This window comes from Pinus tabuliformis, chromosome 8 (genome assembly GCF_031772625.1).
Source record: "Pinus tabuliformis cultivar Carrire ecotype Pingquan chromosome 8, CPIR1, whole genome shotgun sequence".
Taxonomy (NCBI): Eukaryota; Viridiplantae; Streptophyta; class Pinopsida; order Pinales; family Pinaceae; genus Pinus; species Pinus tabuliformis.
The window spans coordinates 773,319,295-773,326,977 of NC_142294.1; the positions used below are offsets into that span (position 1 = coordinate 773,319,295).

General features: G+C 37.6%; 1 pseudogene; it reads left to right on the forward strand.

Moving 5' to 3' along the window:
- The first annotated feature begins 6,247 nt into the window (after positions 1-6,247).
- On the forward strand, positions 6,248-7,161 carry LOC149237878 (chaperone protein dnaJ 16 pseudogene; annotated as a pseudogene).
- The last annotated feature ends 522 nt before the right edge of the window (positions 7,162-7,683 follow it).

A 7,683-nucleotide genomic window follows, 5' to 3' on the forward strand; every position in this document is an offset into this window, starting at 1 on the left:
TTATACTTGTACTTTTTGCCTTGGACTTAAGTGACTAGAGAACTTCTATTTAAAGCAGGCTCTACTCACATTGACGCTTAGTAGAATTAAAACCAATGCCTTCAGTATCAAAATAAAAAATATAGGATAACCCCATTGTTTTATGCTTAACTCTATTGATGTTAGATGTGACGTTTTCATTGATTCAAACATGTTATTAATCTTTGATATTGATTTATAGTCATTAATGTCAAGAGCAACATCAAGTTATTTGTTTAGGCCATTGCTAAAGAAACATCATAATAACAGAATAATTAAAGAATCTTTAAAAACACTATGACTAAACCTAGTGGATGAATTATTTAATGTCATATTGGTTGAAATCACCTTGCTTACAAAGCATCAAGTAAAATTTCCATGTAAAATGCATATTTCAATGACCATCATAAATAACTTTCAAATGTTATATGATAGTCAAAAATACTTGTAAGGGTTGGACAGATGACGCAGTTTGAAGTTGAGAGGTATGTTGGGTGTGGAGCCTCATTATCCTCTTTACTTAGAGGTATCCCCACATTGGACCCGAGTTCCTAATGTGGCGGCAATGCCACCCATAAAATATACATTGCATGGTGGGTCCAGGGGGGTAACTGTAGGGGGTTCGAAGGGGGGCTGTCGTGCAGCTAAAAATAGATGTAAAATTTCCTTGTAAAATTTTGTAATTTTGTAGTCAATATGGGTCCTTCATTATGCGGAGATCTGACGGTAGAGGTTATGCTTAATTTGGGGTTTTTTTCCGTAGAAGGGAACCCCTCGCTATATATGATGGAATTATATTGCGTCTATGTAGATTTGTATTCTGAGTGAGAATAGAGAGGAAATTGAGCGAGAGAGGAGGGAATTACAACAGATCTATTGTAGGTTGTATCTCTTCAGTTTGTTGGATAATATAAAAGGAAGGACTGGCTATTTCTCTATGGATGGAGCCCAAATTGGGTGAACCACGTGTATCTGTGTCCCTCCTATTTTATGCATTTTTTGTGCTTATAATATTTGCAATACATTATGTGTTCCATTGCTATGTAATAAATAATTTTCTAACAACTGGTATCAGAGTTGAAGGTCTATCTGGCTGATAAAATCACAGGAGGGAATGGTTCCTTGTTTGAGTGGGAGTAATGGTGGAAGATGGTAGGTTTAGCATTGAAAAATTTAACGACCAAAATTACCAGCTGTGGAAGATGCACACGGAAGATTATCTGTATCACAGAGGTCTATACCAACCATTGAGAGGAAAGGCAAAGAATGCGATGAGTATGAAAGACACAAAATGGGATATTCTCAACAGAAAGACACTTGGAAGAATACGATTGTTCCTAGCTACATCGGTAGCATTTAATATTTCCAAGGAAATGACAACAGAGGGTTTAATGTAGACATTTGCCAAACTATATGAAAAACCCTCGGCCTCAAATAAGGTATTTCTTATGAAGCGTTTATTTAATATGAAAATATGAGAAGGTGGATCTGTTGTTGATCATTTAAATGAATTTAATACAGTTATGAGTCAGTTAAGTTCCGTAGGGTTAACTTTTGATGATGAAGTTAGGGCTCTGTTATTTTTGTGCCCATTGCAAGAAAGTTTGAATGGTTTAGTTATGGCCATTAGTAACTCTGTCTCTGGATCTAGTACTTTAAAGTTTGATGATGTTGTCGGTGCAATCCTTAGTGAGGAAATGCAATGGAAAATCTCTGGTGAGACATCAGGTAATACTTTGACTACAGAGGCTAGGGGAAGAAAAATTGAAAGAGGAAAGAGCCCAGGATATCGCAGTAAGTAAAGGAAAGACAGATCCAAGTCTAGATCGGGGATAGTGTGTTGGAAAAGTAGGAGGGAAGGACACCTGAAGAAAGACTGCAAGTTTCGGAAGGGAAAAGAAGGAGACGCACAACACGAAAATGGTCATGAAGTGAATGTGACAGGTGATGTGTTGCACGATGCTTTGATTCTTTCTTTAGAAATTATTATTGATGTTTGGGTGGTATATTTTTGGGCCTCATTCCATGTCACACCTGATAGGAAACGTTTTCATGATTATGTTCAAGTAGATTTTGGACAACTTCGATTAGGTGATGATAAACCTTGTAAAATCTTTGGAATGGATACATTTTTCATAAAATAGCATAATGGAAATCAATGGCTATTCAAGGTGGTAAGGCATGCTACAGATCTGAAGAAAAATATTATTTCAATAGGGCAGTTGGGAGGTGAAGGTTGTGTGACTACTTTTACAGATAAAACCTGGAAGGTCACTAAAGCATTCCTAGCAATAGAAAAAGGAGAAAAGGTTGGTACATTGTATTTATGCAATGGTATTTCTAATTATATTAATGCTTTAACCTCTACAGGAGAAGATACGACATTGTGGCATCATAAGCTCGGGCACATGAGTGAGAAGGGGATGCAGATTCTTCACCCAATAATTTTTTTGTCGGGTTTGAAGCATGCTGATTTAAAATTCTATGAGAATTGTGTTTATGGAAAACAGAAGAGATTCGGATTCCTCAAAGTTGGGAAAGAAAAGAAGAGCGAAAAATTAGAGCTTGTGCATACAAATGTATGGGGACCTGGTCAAGTATCATCTCTTGGTGGCTCTCATTATTATGTTACTTTTATTAATGATGCAACCATAAAAACCTGGATTTATTGTATTCGAAATAAATCTCATGTATTTGATACTTTCAAGAAATGGAAAGCTTTGGTTGAAAATGAGATAGGAAAAAGGTTGAAGTGTCTTAGATTAGACAACTGAGGTGAATATTGCAGCAAAGAGTTTGATAGGTAATGTTCAAAGAATGGAATTTGCAAAGAGAAGAAAGTTCCAAGAACACCACAACAAAATGGTGTGTCAAAAAGGATGAACATGATAATCATGGAGTGTGCAAGGTCCATGAGATTGCATGTAGGATTGTCTTTATAATTTCGGGCAGATTCTATACATACTATTGTTTATATAATAAATAGAGCACCTTCAAGTTCCTTGGATGGTGGTATTCTATAGGAGATAGGTAAAAAGGTAAACTACTCATTTTTCAAAACTTTTGGTTGTGAAGCCTTTGTCCACATTAATAAAGAAAATAGAACAAAGCTTCACGCAAAATCAAAGAGATGTACTTTTATTGGATATCGTGTTAATGATTTTGGTTATCACTTTTATGATTATGAAAAACACAAAATCATTAGGGGAAGAGATTTTATATTCAATGAAATGGTTTTCCATAAGGATCAACTAGAGGAAAAGAAATAAGAAAAAGGAAAAAGAGAATACACGATGTTTCATGAGATCACAAGAAAAGTGATGGCGCCTGAAAATCATAACGATCAATGGCCAAAACAACAACCACAACAACAACAAGCACCTCAAACACCTGAAAGTGGTGTTAGAAGATCTACCCAGATAAGTAGAGCCCCTAAACGATACTCTCCTTCTTTAGATTATGTACTGATGACTCATTTTGGTGAACCAGAATGTTATGAAGAAGAAGTGCAGGTAGAAACTAGGAAGAAGTGGGAGCAAGCCATGAAAGAAGAGATGGACTCCTAATCACATAACCATAAGTGGGACTTAGTCATGTTTCCTGCACATAAAACAACATTGCAGAATAAATGGGTTTACAAGTTGAAGGAAGAAGATGGAGGTAGAAATAGGTATAAAGCTAGACTTGTGGTGAAAGGCTTTGCACAGAAAAAGGGTATAGACTTTGATGAGATATTTTCTCCTGTTGTTAAAATGACTTCAATCGGAACTATTTTAAGTCTAGTAGTAGAGGAAGATTTGCATCTTGATCAGTTAGATGTAAAGACAACCTTTGTCCATGGGGATTTGGAGGAAGAGATATCTATACAGTAGCCACAAGGATATGAGGTAAAAGGGAAGGAGAAACTAGTGTGCAGGTTGAAGAAGAGTTTGTATGGGTTAAAACATGCTCCAAGGAAGTGTTATCTGAAATTTGACAGGTTTATGTCTGAACAAGGTTATACTAGATGTCACTTTGATCACTGTGTTTATCTCAAAATGCAAAATGATGGCAACTATATTATATTTTTATTGTATGTAGATGACATGTACTTGTTGCAGGTTCTAACATACAGGAAATAAATGTGCTCAAAAGATAATTGGCACACTCATTTGCAATGAAGGATTTGGGTGTTGCAAAATAAATCCTTGGTATGAGAATGACTAGAGACAGAAGAATCACAAATTAACATTGTCACAAAGTGAGTACATAGAAAAGGTGTTGAAAAGGCTTAATATGAAGAATGAAAAACTAGTTAGTATACCTTAGGACTAGCCATTTCAAATTAAGTAAGGATGAGTGTCCCAAGACTCAGGAAGAAATGGCTTGTATGTCTAAAGTTCCATATGCTTCAGTAGTTGGAAGCTTAATGTATGCAATGGTCTGCACAAGGCCTGATATTGCACACGCAATGTGAGTTGTAAGTAGGTACATGAACAATCTAAGAAAAGAACATTGGATGGCAGTCAAGTGGATTCTCAGGTATTTGAGAGGCACCACAAATCAAGCATTATCCTTTGGTGGTTCAAACACATCTCTATAGGGATATGTTGATGCAGATATGGCAAGTGATAAAGATAACAGGAGGAGCACAACAGGGTATGTGTTTACTGTAGGTGGGTCTCAAAAGTGTAAAGTGTTGTTGCACTCTCAGCAATGGAAGCAGAGTATGTTGCTGCTACAGAGGGTAGTAAAGAAATGATTTGGTTACAAAGGTTTCTGGATGAGTTGGGTTAGAAGAAGGAGTTGGGCAAGTTATATAGTGATAGTCAGAGTTCCATACATCTTACAAAGACCTCTGCATTTCATTCCAAGACTAAACATATACATCTCAAGTACCATTTCATATGGTCAGTGTTGGAAGATGGAAATTTGATGCTAGAAAAGATACACACTAGCGAGAATCCTACAGATATGTTAACAAAAGTTGTAACCAAGGAGAAACTGAGAATGTGCTTAGTTTCAATTGTTCTTCAAGTATGATGAAGAAGATGAGAAAAAACCAGGTCTAAAGTGGAGTCATTGTCTAGCAAATGAAGTAGTGGTGGAGTTGCTATAATTAGTCTCCAAGTTGGATATTATTGGGTGTGGAGCCTGATTATCTTATTTATTTAGAGGTATCACCACATTGGACCCTAGTTCATGATGTGGTGGCAACGCCGCCCATAAAATATATGCTGCAGGGGTCCATAAGGGGCAGCCTCAACGCTAAAAATAGATGTAGAAATTCCTGGTAAAATGTTGTAATTTCATAGTCAATCTGGGTCGTTCATTAGGCAAAGATATGACAATGGAAGTTATGTTTAATTTATGGTTTTTTAACCTATAAGGAAATACCTTGCTATATATAAGGGAATTATATTGTGTCTATGTAGATTTGTACTCTGAGTGAGAATAGACAAGAGATTGAGTGAGAGAAGAGGGAAATACATCAGATCTGCTATAGGTTGTATCTCTTTAGTTTGCTGGATAATATGAAAGGAAGGACTATGTTTCTCTATGGATGTAGCCCAAATTGGGTTAACCATGTATATCTGTCTCTCTCTTATTTTCTGTGTTTATATTTCTGCAATATTTTTTATGTTCCATTTCTCTCTAATATATAATTTTGTAACAAGGTTAACCTTTGTTGAAGAAGTTGAGACATTCAAGCTCTCTGTAAGGTAAATAAGAATCACATGTAAAAAATGTCTAAGTATTCCATCTATTGAGGGTATCTCAATTGTTTGTGGTAAGTTAGAAATAATCAATTCCTACTTGTCTATGGTTGTAATTTTCTATTTGAGGAGTTTGTTCCTACTAATAGGAATAAGCTAGAATATAGTTTCTCCTAGTTTAGTGTGTGGTTGAGAGAATCTCTCAACCACACTACTGTACGTCTAAGATAGCATTCCTATCTTAAGACCATTGATTGTATAAATATGTGTGTAATTTCCTCATTCAATAATTAATAGAATATATTATTGAGTGTCAGTAACTTTATCTTGGTACCAGAGCCTGTGAGGGCCTGGCCCCTACTGGGCTTGGGCCCTCATGGGCTGAGGGAAAAATAAAGAGTTTTATGATTGTTTTGTTGGTTTCCTCTGCTTGTTGTCCATCACCCTCCGTTGGTCACCACAGTGGTGGTTGTGGCGATATACCCCTGTTGTTGCTTATCTAGTATCTCTTGCGTAGCATACTCTTCTTGGATATTTGCACCGGTTCAAGATGCCTGGGGCATCAGGTGCCTTTAGAGGAGAAAATGGAGTTAATGAATTTCGGCGGGATCCGTATGAGGTGCTAGGTGTCTCTCGTGACGCATCTGATCAGGAGATCAAGTCATCTTATCGTAAGAAGGCTTTAAAGTTTCATCCAGATAAGGATGCCAACAACCCTGAAGCAGCTGAACAGTTCAAGGAAATCACTTATTCTTATGGTATTCTGTCGAATCCAGTAAAGCGCCGTCAATATGGCGCAACCGGTTTTCAGGCAATTGAAAATGAGAATCAAGAATTGGAATTGGATCTGTTTAGCCTAGGAGCAGTGAATACCATGTTTGTTGCTCTTTTCAGTAAGCTTGGAGTTCCAATCAAGACAACAATATCGGCAACTATTTTGGAAGAAGCTTTAAATGGAGCAGTTCCAATCAGACCACTTCCTTTGGGTCAACCTGTACAGAGAAGGGGTTAGAAATACTGTGCACATTTCTACTATGTTACTATAATAGAAAGGGAGGCAGAGGCAGGCCTAGTAGTGCGAGTGGTGTCCTCTGATAAAAGAAAATTCAAGTTGTTGTATTTTGAGCACGAAGAGAATGGAGGGTTAAGCCTTGCTTTATAGGAAGACAGTGCAAAGACGGGGAAAATTACATCAGCTGGGATGTACTTCCTACGCTTCCAAGTTTATCATCTAGACACCACTGCAAATGAAATGGAAATTTCCAAAGATCCAGACGCTGCATTTTTTTTTAAGAAGCTTGATGGTTTTCAGCCATGTGAATTAACTGAGCTAAAGGCTGGCACACATGTCTTTGCTATTTATGGTGATAACTTCTTTAAAAGTGCTAGTTATACAATAGAAGCTATTTGTGCTGAACCCTTTTCTGAAGCAAAAGAGAAACTCTGATTTTCCATTCAATTCGACATTCTTCTGGTTGTAACTTTCATCATGATGGGTATCTATTGTCGATGGATGGTGAGTTACACTACTACTTGTAGGCCGTGGGACTCCACGTGACCATCACCTGCAACAAATCAGTGGCTTGCCCATTACCGAGTGAACATGCGGGAGTATCTCTGATGGCTACCTCCTCGACACCAGGGCATCACCTGGCACGGAGGCTCGTTGAGGTTGGGGTCAGTGATGTTTTCTCTATTCCCGAGGACTTCAATCTCACCTTGTTGAGCCATCTGCTAGCAGATCTAGACCTCAATCTCATCGATTTATGCAACAAACTGAATGTTGCCAACGCTATCGATGGGTTTGCACGAAAAGGTCGTGGGGGCGATTTGCTACCGAGATTAGAGAGATCTGGACAGTGTTTCTTTGTGGGAATAGATTGTTTCTTGTGTATACTTGTTACAGAGATATCAATGTTCTGATAGCTTGGAGGATCGGACGAGGCCAGACTTGCCCAGAGGCCACGAG